Below are 13,669 nucleotides of genomic sequence, written 5' to 3' on the forward strand. Positions count from 1 at the left end.
GACAGAGCTCAGTCTGGAGTCAGTGAATGTGGGGACCGTGAGTCTGTAGTGATTGTCAGGCCCATTAGGCTTCAGTCCTGAGTGCTCAGTGTGGTGTTGGTGGGAGTGGTTTTGGTGAGATTTACTGACCTCAGTATTTTTCTTTCTCCTTACAAGAATGCATCACTCGAGAAGCACCTCTTGGAAACTGGGGCGAAGGCCCCAAAACCACGGAAGACGGGAACCACCATAGCGGGTCTCATCTTCAAGGTAGGAGTGAATTCCACCTGTGTGCAACCAACACTGACCAGCCAGTCTCGCGTGCTTGCTTCTATCCTGTGTGACATCACCAACAGCTGCCAGCCAATCACAGGCACCCCCTGCTGTCATTGGTGGTTTGTTACTCCAAACTATGTGTTCGAGGCATGTGGGCTGCTGAATTCATATCTGTGCATAGATCGCCGCCTAGTGTTGGGTCCGGATGTTTGCACGTTGTTGTCCTGGAAGAGTCTTCGAAGTATCCTGAGATAGGTGACTCCTCCCCTGGACCACAATGCGCATGGGCATCCTCTCCATCCTCAGATTGTTTTTTTCCGCCATTGGGTTCGGATGTGCTTATCTTGACTCAAGTTAGGAAAATTTAGTTTAAGGCCAAAAGGCCTTTAGTTTCGTCGGTACTGTTCCCGATCGGTATCGACAGCTTACTTGCCAGTTTAGCAAACTTATCAAGCTTTTTTCGGATCCGTTTACTCCGACCATCGACCTTACATCGACGATGGAATCGAGGACCCCATTCAAGCGGTGTCCTGTTTGCCACGCCAAATATCCACATATCGACGTCCACCCCGTGTGCAACAAATGTCTCTCGCCGGATCACGACGAATCGAAATGCATGGCCTGTGCCCGATTCCGATCCAAGAAGACTCTCCGGAATCGACGGGCAGCGAGATTAGAAGCGCAGCAATCGGCACCGGCCCCAACCAACATCTTCAGCACCGAGGACGAAGATATTGAAAGCGTGGAAGACATAAACTCCAGCCCCGCTTCCGAACACGATTCCCGATCGAAAGACACCGATGAAGAGCTCTTTCACAGGGAAGAAGCCGACGATGAGGTAGGAGACTACAATGAGGCCTTTGGGGCCGAAGAAGATAGCTCTGGTGAAGAGCAGGGCCTACCCGTTCAAACGGAGGCTATCAAAGTGCGTCAGTCTACAGCTCCGGTCGAGGGATCGCCTTCGGGCCTTACCCGAGATCAATCCCAAGGTTCTTCGGCCCCGCCTTCTGGCCCGGCCTCGAACATCCAGCGAGAGCCATTATTGACGAAAAAGACTGGTTTCCCTTCAACGAAACCGAAACCAATCGACGCTCCAGTTCACCTGAAACCGAAAGTGAAACTGGCAGTGGTCGGCTCGAAGACCTCTACCCCTTCGACGCCAGCCAAAACCATCGGCTCCGAACGCACAAAAAGGGATTTCGGCGCCGAACTCGCTGCTGCAGATGTCGGCACCGACCCGAAAAGGAAGGCCATCGGTACCACCAAAGCGCCTCGGCCCCCGGCACCGAAGCAATCGGCCCGACCACCAAGGTTAAAATGGCCGCTCCATCGGAGTCCACTTCCAAGGCAGCGACTAGAATCCAGTCATCGACGCCGTCAACCGCTACTACCTCTCCTCGACTCGATGACCCTGGGGCTCCGAAGAAGTCTACGCTTACCTCTACGGAACCACCCGGCACCAAAGAACCTTCGGCGTTCTCGTTGCAGCGTCATTGCAACGCATCAGAGACCAGGCAGCCCTCCAATCCACGTCGGGCCCCGACCCCAAAAAGGCTCCAAAGACATCTTCGGCACCAACCAACATCACTTTTGGTTTGCCGCCATCGACAGCGCCAAAAATGTTCGAAATACGAACACGGGTCACCCAGACAAGGTCCATATCTACTGGACACTCTCCTACTGGGCCTTCACCGTCCCAAATCATCGACGCCAACACCGGCAGACTCATGCACCGAAAACGGAAGGTCACACCAGACCAGGCTTTAGACTCTTACAGAATCCCTCTAAAGCAGAAACTGCCAGCAGAATCTGAACCAGTTCTTTATGAACGCCTGCACACCTCCTATCCAGATCCCCAGTCCTTTTCTCCGACGCCCTCCGACACGGACGCAATGGAAGATTACATAGGTGATGACACCACCTACCCCAGGGATATGGATCCTGAGGAGCAGCAGGACCCAGATCAAGCTTGGGATGACCCTGCAGACCCAGGTGCCACAACAGATACCCAGGACACGCAGCTTTACGGCGCAAAAACATCTCCCACAGAGGACACTGCTGCCTTCAATGCCCTCATAGAACGTGCTGCAGCCAATCATGGAGTGCAACTCCACTCTGACACAGTGGAGGACGACTTCTTGGTGGACACTTTCGCCTCCTCAGAGAGGACCGTCAAAACTCTCCCCATGTTAAAAGGTGTTCTCAAGCCGGCAAAGGACATTTTCAAAGAAACAACCAGGGCACGGGTGATAAACCCCAGGATTGAGAAGAAATACAAACCTGCGCCCGGGGACCCTATGTACATTAGAGGCCAATTACCTCTGGACTCCATGGTGGTTGCCAACGCTCGCAAACGAGCGCACTCGCAAACAACTGGTGATGCTCCTCCCCCAGACAAAGAGTCCAAGGTGCTGGAGACCTCCGGCATAAGAATTGCAGCCCAAGCAGCAAACATCTTGCGCATTGCCAATACACAGGCACTCCTGGCTCGCTACGATCGTTCATACGTTAGAGTCACTACTCCAACATCTACCAGACGAGTATAAAGAGGCAGCGGAGCTCCTCATCAGGGAGGGACAACTTCTTACAAACGCATCCATTAAGTGTGCACTAGATGCTGCCGACACAGCTGCAAGGGCGATAAACACCAGCGTCATGTTACGCCGACACGCTTGGTTAAGAATCTCCGGATTCAAACCTGAGATTCAAAATAACATCCTAAATCAGCTGGTCAACCCCGACTACTTATTCGGACCAGAAGTTGACACCACCGTAGAAAAGATCAAAAAGGACACCGACACTGCAAAGTCAATGGGGGCTCTCCAAACGCAGACATTTCGTAGTGGCTCCTTTCGTCGCCCCGGAAACAGGGGAGCGGCTAGAGGACAGGGGTCACAGCAAACATACAATAAAGGGGGCACACAGAGCACCTATGATAAAAACACCAGAGGTGGATATCGTGGCTCCAGCACCAAGGGCAGAGGACGCGGTTACGGCAACACCAGGTCCTCACCCAAGAACAAACAGTGACGCCCTCTCCCTTCCCCCCGACCACATAACACCCGTCGGGGGGAGACTCCAGCGGTTCCTGTCCGCATGGAATACCATCACCACGGACAGGTGGGTCAGAGATGTTATCCAGCACGGTTACTGTCTCGAATTAACCTCCACTCCACCCACAATACCGCCAAAGCACCGTCCTTTGTCCTCAGAGCACTTAGCATTATTGCAGCAGGAAGTATGCTGCAAAAAGGTGCAATAGAGGTCGTGCCCGTCAACAAGCAGGGGACAGGGGTGTACTCTCTGTACTTCTTAATACCAAAAAAGGACGGGTCACTCAGACCTATACTGGATCTGAGACCCCTCAACCGCTACATTCTCTCAGCGCATTTCCATATGCTCACCCTACAACAGGTTCTCCCGCTGCTCAGACAGGGAGACTTCCTAGCCACACTAGACCTCAAAGATGCGTACTTCCACATCCCCATACACCCGTCACACAGGAAATATCTCAGGTTCACTATTCAGGGGCAGCACTACCAATTCAAAGTCCTCCCCTTCGGTGTGACAACAGCACCCAGAGTTTTCACCAAGTGCCTAGCTACAGTGGCTGCACATCTACGGAGACAACACATTCACGTCTACCCTTATCTGGACGACTGGCTTGTTCAGGCAAAGTCAGCCCAGCAATGTGCCGACCACATGTCCCTCACCATTCACCTTCTTCACAGTCTGGGATTCTCACTAAATTACCCAAAATCACATCTGCAACCCGCGCACGTACAACAGTACCTAGGCGCGACCATAGACACTCTGGCAGCCACAGCTCAGCCAAATTTAGTGAGGATCAACAGCATGCAAATGCTGATTTCCAAGTTCAAACCCCAACACTCCCTTCCAGCACGAGTGTTCATGCAGTTGATAGGCATGATGGCCTCCTGCATTTTCATAGTCCCACACGCGAGACTACATATGCGCCCGCTTCAGGAGTGCTTGGCACGTCAATGGAATCAGGCTCACGGGCAATTAAAAGACCTAGTGTTGGTGAGCGGTCGGGCATACAACTCTCTGCATTGGTGGAATCCACAAAACCTTTGCAAGGGCCGACCGTTCCAAGAGCCTGTTCCGCAAATAATACTGACGGCGGACGCGTCTCTCCAGGGATGGGGAGCTCATGTACTCAACTACACAGTGCAGGGACTATGGACAATACAGCAAAAGAAGATGCACATCAACCTTCTCGAACTGATGGCAATCTTCCTGGCAATGAAAGCCTTCAAGGTGCACTTGTGCAACAAAGTCGTGTTGATCCGGACGGACAACATGACTGCCATGTACTACATACAGAAGCAGGGAGGAACACACTCTCCACAGTTGTCTCATCTGGCTCAGAGCATGTGGAAGTGGGCCATTCAGAGGAACATATTCCTCATGGCGGAACACCTCCCCGGCAAGGACAACCAGATGGCGGATCTGCTCAGCAGACACAGCCACCAGATGCACGAGTGGGAGCTACACCCATCAGTACTCCAACCGTACTTCCAACAGTGGGGTCATCCGGAGATAGACCTATTCGCCACACACGAAAACGCAAAATGCCAAAGCTTTGCCGCCAGGTTCCCACATCCACAGTCGCAGGGCAATGCGATATGGATGAACTGGTCCGGCAGATTTGCGTACGCTTTTCCCCCAGCGCCGTTGATACCGCTGGTGGAACGCAAACTGCGACAGCACTCACTAACACTCATCCTAGTTGCTCCCACATGGGCGCGCCAGCCATGGTACACCACCTTTCTAGAACTTTCCGTGGTGCCGCATCAAAGGCTGCGGATCAAACCTGCACTCTTAACGCAGAACCATGGCGAAATTCAGCACCCAGATCCGCAACAGCTGAACCTGGCAATCTGGCTCCTGAAGTCTTAGAGTTTGGCTACCTAAACCTGCCACCTGACTGTATGGAGATCATTAAGGAGGCCAGGAGACCCACTACCAGAGCCTGCTATGCAGCTAAATGGAAGAGGTTTGTCATCTACTGCAACAACAATGACATTAACCCGCTAGACGCATCCATTCAAAATATAATCTGCTATCTCTTACACCTATACCGCTGCAATCTAGCGTACACCTCAATACGTATCCATTTGACCGCAATAGCAGCCTACCTCCAGAACAGGCAGCACCTCTCCTTGTTCAGAGTGCCTGTCATCAAAGCTTTCCTGGAGGGACTTAAACGAGTAATTCCCCCAAGACACCCACCAGCACCGGTGTGGAACCTCAACTTGGTCCTCACCCGACTGATGGGCCCACCTTTCGAACCTCTACACTCATGTGAGATTCAATTCCTCACCTGGAAAGTAGCTTTCCTAGTGGCAATCACTTCGTTAAGAAGAGTTAGTGAACTTCAGGCACTAACCATTCAGGAGCCATTCATACAGGTTCACGCAAACAGGGTAGTACTTCGTACCAACCCCAAATTCATGCCTAAAGTAATATCACAGTTCCACATGAATCAAACTATAGAACTGCCCGTTTTCTTTCAAAATCCACAATGCTCCATACACTAGATGTAAAAAGAGCCCTCATGTACTATATAGACAGAACTAAAGTCTTTAGGAAGACCAAACAACTTTTCGTTGCCTTTTCACCACAACACAAGGGCAACGCCATTTCCAAAGCAGGAATAGCCAGATGGATCGTTAAATGTATTCAAATTTGCTGTCAAAAGGCTAAACGCACATTAACGATTCCCCCACGAGCCCATTCAACACGTAAGTTAGGGGCGTCCATGGCTTTCCTGGGAAACATTCCTTTACAGGACATATGTAGAGCAGCCACATGGTCAACTATACACACATTTACCAAACACTACTGTGTAGATGTTATTATTATTATTATTAAATTTTATAGAGCGCGTAGTCACCCGTGAGTATCCCAGCGCTAAGATCAGTACACCTGGGGGTAGTGGGGGCAAGGGGGGTAGGTTAGCAGTTAAGGGAAGAGGTGGGTTTTCAGTCGCTTTCTGAAACGCAGATAGTTAGGTTCTGTTCTCAGGTCGCGGAGTAAGGCGTTCCAGAGGCGTGCGGTATGAACCGAGAAGCGTCTTCCACCAGTGCGTGCCTTCTTGACTCTGGGAGTGATGATGAGGTGTTCCTGATGTGTTCCTGATCGGATCGAAGGGATCTTGGGGCTTTATAAGGTTTGATAAATTTTCCTAGGATCGGGGGACCTTTGTTTTGCAACAGTCAGTGAGCCAGGCAGAGGGCTTTGAACTTCACTCGTTCTCTAACCGGGAGCCAATGGAGGAGCTTCAGAGCTGGTTTGGCCGAGGCTCTGGCAGGAGTGTTGGTGAGGATCCGGGCAGCTGCATTTTGGATCCTCTGTAGCCTGTTCAGGGTTGCCTCAGGAGCGCCCAGATAGATGGAATTACTGTAGTCGATCCTGGATAATATTAGGCCTTGAATCAGCAGTTTTTTTGCGGTGGGAGGAAGTAAGGGCAAGATCTTTCGGATTGATTTGAGGAGCCCGAAGCAAGTCCCGGCTACTTTTTTTGCCTGTGTTGCAAACGATAGATCTTTTTCGAGCCAGACGCCCAGGCTCTTAATCTCGGGTTTCGGGTCAGGAGGCGGGCCTAAACAGGGTGGCCAGATGTTCTGTGACAGGGAGAGTCCCTTCTGACCCAGGAGGAGAATGTCAGTCTTTGAACCGTTGAGTTTCAGATAGGACCGGTTCATCCATCCTTGTATCTGCGTAAGACAGTTGTAAAGGTCCGCAGGTTGTTGGCTTGGGTGAGATAGGGATACCACTAGTTGAGTGTCGTCGGCGTAGCTGACGATACTCACTCTGAACGGGATGACAACCTCCTCCAATGGGGACATGTAGATATTAAACAATGTGGGACTCAGGGAGGAGCCCTGAGGTACACCACATTGGAGGGGAATTTCGGAGGAGCGGGTGTTGTTCTCCCAGATCTGAAAGGACCGATGACCCAGAAAGGACGATAGCCAGTGTAGTGCTTTTCCTTCTACACCGACACTCCTGAGTCGGTGGATAAGGAGTTGGTGATTGACGGTGTCGAAGGCCGCACTGAGGTCGAGGAGGATCACTGCCACTGATCCTCCAGCGTCAAGAAGTGCTCTGGCCTCCTCCACCGCCGCAAGGAGGGCGATGTCGGTGCCCTGCCCTGGGCGGAATCCCGTCTGCGAGCTTTTCAGCCGATCATTAGTTTCCAGAAATTGTGAAAGTTTTCTGTTCACCAGCTTTTCGGCGACCTTACTAGTTCCTGGGAGGAGGGAAATTGGTCTGTAATTGGCCAAATCCGCAGGGTCAAGGGAAGATTTTTTCAATAACGCCTTGACACCTGCCGCCTTCCAGCTAGAGGGGACGACTCCCTGTGGCAGCGAAGCGTTGATAAGCTGAGTAAGGGGGGGGATGATCGTGGGTGCTACTCTCTTGAGGATACGTAACGGTGCGGGGTCCCTGGGGGAACCGCTTTTGATGTTATTAAGCGTGCTTTCGACCTCCTCGGCAGTCACTTGTCCCCAAGAGGTGAGACAGGGGGAAATAGGAGTGTTATTGATCTCTTTTTCCTCGCTCGAGTTAGTGGTTGGAATTGAGTCGAGGATTTTCTGGATCTTATCCTTGAAGAAATTAGCTAGTTTATGGCATTTTTCCTCGTCTGCCTTGGGGTCTGGTGGATTTCTGGGTCCGGGGTCAGGGACTTTAAGGAGTTCTTTTAGAATAGTAAAAGATTCCTTGCTTGAGCACGCGGAATTTTCTATTCTTTCTTGGAAGAATAGACTTTTGGTCTTTCGAAGGGTAATTTTATAAGTTTGTAGTGCGGTGTGGTACGCGTCCTTTTTTCCTTAGACTTATCCTTCCTCCAGGAACGTTCCGTTTTCTTACATTCCTGTCGTAGGGACTTAAGCTCCGTAGTATACCAGGGAGCGGGGGTCACCCGTTTGGTATGTTTAAGAGTGGTAGTTTTGGGGAGAAGTTGATCCAATGAAGATGTGACCCAGAAATTAAACTGTTCATCGGCAATGACCGGATCGGCGGAGAGAGTGGGTCTGGAATTTGAAAGGGTAGTGGCCCATTCCTCTGGAACAAGCTTATGCCAGCGACGATTGATGACCCGAGTTTTGGAGGGTAGGGAGGGGGCTATGAATAGATGACAGGAGATAGGGATTAGGAAATGATCTGTCCATGGAAGAGAAAGGGGGGAACCAGTAGTAATGTCCGCGATATTAGTCAGGACGGGGTCCAGGAGATGTCCCTTGTCGTGGGTGGGTCCATTATTGACCAGCCGAATGTTAAATGACCTCAGGTCATGCAAGAGGTCAAGTGCTATGGAATCTGTGGGGTCTGTGAGGTGGAGATTGAGGTCGCCCACTAAGAGGAAGTTAGAGGCGGAAGAAGCTAGTTGTGCCACCGTTTCGGTGAGAGCGTTAATGAATTTCCCTGGTGTACCCGGAGGTCGATAGATCAACAGTCCTGTTATGGAGTGTGCCGGGGAGGTTTGGAGAGCGAAATGGCAGCTTTCGCAGTCTTCAATGTTAGCATTGCTTGTTCTGCAAACTAGGTGTTCTTTGTGGATTATTGCCAGTCCCCCTCCTCTCCCTTTAGGTCTATGCAGGGTTTGGATAAGATAACCTGGGGGAAGGGTATTGACAATATCAAAATCTGAGCTGGCAGAAAGCCAGGTTTCTGTGAGAAACAATACGTCCAGTCCATAATCTTGTATCAGCAAGATGTACACTCACAACAGCAGGCAGCTGTAGGACAGGCTGTTCTCAAAACTCTTTTTCAGACCGCTGCAGCTGGCACTGGTGGCCGCCGCTAATAGGAGGTACTGCTATATATTCTATGCACAGATATGAATTCAGCTGCCCACATGCCTCGAACTGAATATGCTACTTACCAGTATGCATCTGTTCTTGGCATGTAGGGCTGCTGACATTCATATCGCCCGCCCTCCTCCCCGGCGCCCGTGGCAGCTGCAGCTCTCAGAATTACTGTATAGCGTGGTCATCACTTTCTGTATCTACTCCATCACTGCCACAATGGCGAAAAACAATCTGAGGATGGAGAGGATGCCCATGCGCACTGTGGTCCAGGGGAGGAGTCACCTATCTCAGGATACTTCGAAGTCTCTTCCAGGACAACAACGTGCAAACATCCGGACCCAACACTAGGCGGCGATCTATGCACAGATATGAATGTCAGCAGCCCTACATGCCAAGAACAGATGCATACTGGTAAGTAGCATATTCAGCTCCCCTCTTCCTCCTGGTAGCTGTGTGTTAAAATGTGTATATGGAGGTGGGCAGGGCAGAACGCTATTGGGCAAAGCATGCGCAGTGTTCTGTCTTGGCTCTAAGAGCCATGTCATCAGTATTGTCGGCTTCTAACTCGTGCAACAAACATCATGTAAACATATGATACAGACTCTAAGAAATTCAAAAACGTGTTTTTCTGTAGCCTGTGCAAGTGTTTCCTGTTAGTACATTAGGTTGTGTTGTAGCATTCAGTGACATGTATTTGAGGTGACACATCGAGAAATTAACTTGAAAAGATTCCTGCTCCCCTGCCCCCCACCATGAAACTCATGCAATTAGTGAACGAGAGGCAAATCAGTTGTCATGGATACCCAATGTGTGACCTAAAATGCAATTACAGATGGAACAAGATTGTAATCTAATAAACCATGTACATGATAGGTTATTGTACTGATGTACTTCAAGGTGCTCCTATATGTGAAAATGAATGAAAAGGAGTCACAGTGAAATGCACTATTTCCCTAGGATCACACGGTTTGACAAGCTGGGCAGTCGGGATTAATCCCAGGCCTCCTGGTTTCACAATGTGCTATTCAGCCACTACATGGGTATCTCTTTCTCTCTCCCATTTTACATCAAAGGTTGATGGTTTATGATTAATTCTTTCAGGCGCAACATCATTACACTGTATTAAATACATTAACGTTGTTGCATGTTAAATCAAGTTAAAACCTAATTCAAAGTTACGGGAAGGTAGACTACTCTACTTTCATGTTCATATCACCTGCTTCACCTCACTTGGTAAGGACATCAATTTAAGTCTCGGCACAGTCAGTGGAGCAAATGATGCACATTAACTGAACAAAGGTCTGGGAAGAGGCTACAGAGTTCACATGGCACAAGTGGAGAAGAGCACAGCTGCCAGCAGATGTTCACCCAGCAACCACACAGTTTGTTTTGCATTTTTAATTACCCCGTGGTGGCGAGGGTTGCAGATCCTGAATATAAACTCTAGAATTTTGATGGACCTTAATATAAAGTTGGAAATATCATGAGCGTCAGAATATCAAAGATAGGTATATTGACGGTAAGTACATCAATGTTCGTGCAATAATATTGACATTTTAAATATTGTTTACTTAAATATCATTAAGTATAATATCATTTTGTAATTGTTTTTCAATTTTTAGAGTAATTTAATTTTACGGATTCCATTTTATAGTTTAGGAATAGTTAAAACAATTCTGGTTTTGGAGAATTATTGGGGTTTTGGATAGGTAGTTTAAAAAAAAAAGGTGTTTTAATTATATTGATATTGTATGTGATATTGATAAGTTCTTAGTTTAAAAAAAGGTGTTTTAATTATATTGATATTGAATGTGATATTGATAAGTTCTTCTAATTTGCTTTAAATGCAAATGTTTAAAAATGCAGTGATAGTTCAAATATTTTTTATCTGGATTGTGGGTTTTATGGCCTGTTAGGCTGGGTAGTGTTTTAAAAAATAAAGACTTATAATAGGTAATCTAAATTCCACCAAAATTGATTTACCTCGTTGTTTGCAGCTTTGCAGTGTTACCCCAATGTTTGTATGACTTGGAGTTGGATTAGTAATTCTGTTCTTCCCCAAATTTGTGCTGCCCATTATTGGTAGGTCTTGGAGTTAGAATAGTAAATCTGCTCTCTCCCAATTAGCCCATGTTATTTTAGTGTTTGTACACATTAGTGTTAGAATAGTAAATTTGCCTTCCCAAAAATATATTGTGTTACACCATTGCGTGTAGGTCTCGGTCTTAGAATAGTAAATCTGGTCTCCTCCACTTATGCTGTGTTACTCCAATATTTCTATGCTTTGGTATTAAGGTAGTGAATCTGCCCTCCACCAATTAGGCTGTGTTATTCCAATGTTTGTATGCCTTGCATTTAGGATAGCAGGTATGCACTCCTCAAAAAGCATCTCTTACCTCACAGTTTAGCTTTTGGAATTAGCAATGTAAAGCTGCTCCCTCTCCCACCGGTCAGGCTGTGCACCCCAGGGTTTGTAGGCCTTGGAGTTAGAATAATAAATTTGCAGTCACCCAGTTAATGCTGTATCACCCCAATGATTGTATGTTTTGGAGTTCGAATAGTAATTATGCTGGGATACCCCCTTGATTGAGTGTTTTGCAGTTGGGATAGTAATTATGCTGGGATACCCCCTTGATTGTGTATTTTGCAGTTGGGTTAGTAATTATGCTGGGACACCCCTGTAATTGTGTGTTTTAGAGTTACAATAGTAATTATGCTGGGATACCCCCATGATTGTGTTTTAGAGTTGAAATAGCAATTATGCTGGGATACCCTCATGATTGTATGTTTTGGAGTTGGAATAGTAATTATGCTGGGATACCCCCATGATTGTATGTTTTGGAGTTGGAATAGTAATTATGCTGGGATACCCCCATGATTGTTGCTTTGGAGTTGGAATAGTAATTATGCTGGGATACCGACATGCCTGTGTGTTTTGGAGTTGGAATAGTAATTATGCTGGGATACCACCGCGATTTTGTGCTTTGGAGTTGGAATAGTAATTATGCTTTGGAGTTAGAATAGTAATTATGCTGGGATACCACCATGATTGTGTGCTTTGGAGTTAGAATAGTAATTATGCTGAGATACCCCCATGATTTTGTGCTTTGGAGCTAGAATAGTAATTATGCTGGGATACCACCATGATTGTGTGCTTTGGAGTCAAATAGTAATTATGCTTTGGAGTTAGAATAGTAATTATGCTGGGATATCCCTGCGATTTTGTGCTTTGGAGTTGGAATAGTAATTATGCTGGGATACCTCCGTGATTGTGTGCTTTGGAGTAAAATAGTAATTATGCTTTGGAGTTAGAATAGTAATTATGCTGGGATACCACCATGATTGTGTGCTTTGGAGTTAGAATAGTAATTATGCTGAGATACCCCCATGATTGTGTGCTTTGGAGCTAGAATAGTAATTATGCTGGGATACCACTCGTGATTGTGTGCTTTGGAGTAAAATAGTAATTATGCTGGCATACCACCATGATTGTGTGCTTTGGAGTTAGAATAGTAATTATGCTGGGATATCCCCGCGATTTTGTGCTTTGGAGTTGGAATAGTAATTATGCTTTGGAGCTAGAATAGTAATTATGCTGGGATACCACCGTGATTGTGTGCTTTGGAGCTGGAATAGTAATTATGCTTTGGAGTTAGAATAGTAATTATGCTGGGATACCACCATGATTGTGTGCTTTGGAGTTGGAATAGTAATTATGCTGGGATACCACCATGATTGTGTGCTTTGGAGTTGGAATAGTAATTATGCTGGGATACCTCCGTGATTGTGTGCTTTGGAGTAAAATAGTAATTATGCTTTAGAGTTAGAATAGTAATTATGCTGGGATTCCCCCACAATTGTGTGCTTTGGAGCTAGAACAGTAATTATGCTTTGGAGTTAGAAATGCTTTCCTGTATATCTGCAAATCAATATCTGTGTCCAAATGCCAATCTGTACATGTGTGTGTCTATGCAAGCTACATTAAAGGCTCCCTTGCTACACCTTCACCCTTTACTGCCCTCCCTCCCTGCAGGACGGCGTGGTTCTGGGAGCAGATACAAGGGCCACAGATGACATGGTTGTGGCTGACAAGAACTGTGACAAGATACACTTCATCACCCCCAACATCTAGTGAGTATCCATGCCTCACTTCCCTTACTGCTCAAAACAAAACCACCAATATTGAGTGAGTATCCAAGCCTCACTTTCATTACAACTTAAAACATAACCCCGCCATCTAGTGACTGTCAAAGCCTCATGTCCGTTTCTACTCAAAACATAACCCCAACATCTAGTAAGCATCCAAGCCTTACTTCCATCACTAGTCTAAACATAACCCCGCCATCTAGTGACTGTCAAAGCCTCCCGTCCGTTTCTACTCAAAACATAACCCTGACATCTAGTAAGCATGGAAGCCTCAATTCCGTTACTACTCGAACCATAAGCCTAACATCTAGTGACTGTTCAAGCCTCACTTCCATTACCAATCAAAACATAACCCCAACGTCTAGAGAGTATCCACGTCTCACTACCATTACCAATCAAAACATAACCCCAACGTCTAGAGAGTA

At 47.4% G+C, this 13,669-nt stretch overlaps 1 long non-coding RNA gene across 1 annotated transcript in view; it reads left to right on the forward strand.

Moving 5' to 3' along the window:
* Positions 1–13,232, forward strand: part of LOC146869404 (uncharacterized) — a 32,622-nt gene extending 19,390 nt beyond the window's left edge. The window contains exons 2-3 of the long non-coding RNA XR_014959580.1: positions 157–249; positions 13,132–13,232. This is a non-coding gene — a long non-coding RNA (uncharacterized LOC146869404). The remainder of the gene's footprint in view (positions 1–156; positions 250–13,131) is intronic.
* Positions 13,233–13,669: the final 437 nt, after the last annotated feature.

The sequence above is a fragment of the Triturus cristatus genome, chromosome 1_1 (genome assembly GCF_964204655.1).
Source record: "Triturus cristatus chromosome 1_1, aTriCri1.1, whole genome shotgun sequence".
Lineage (NCBI taxonomy): Eukaryota > Metazoa > Chordata > Amphibia > Caudata > Salamandridae > Triturus > Triturus cristatus.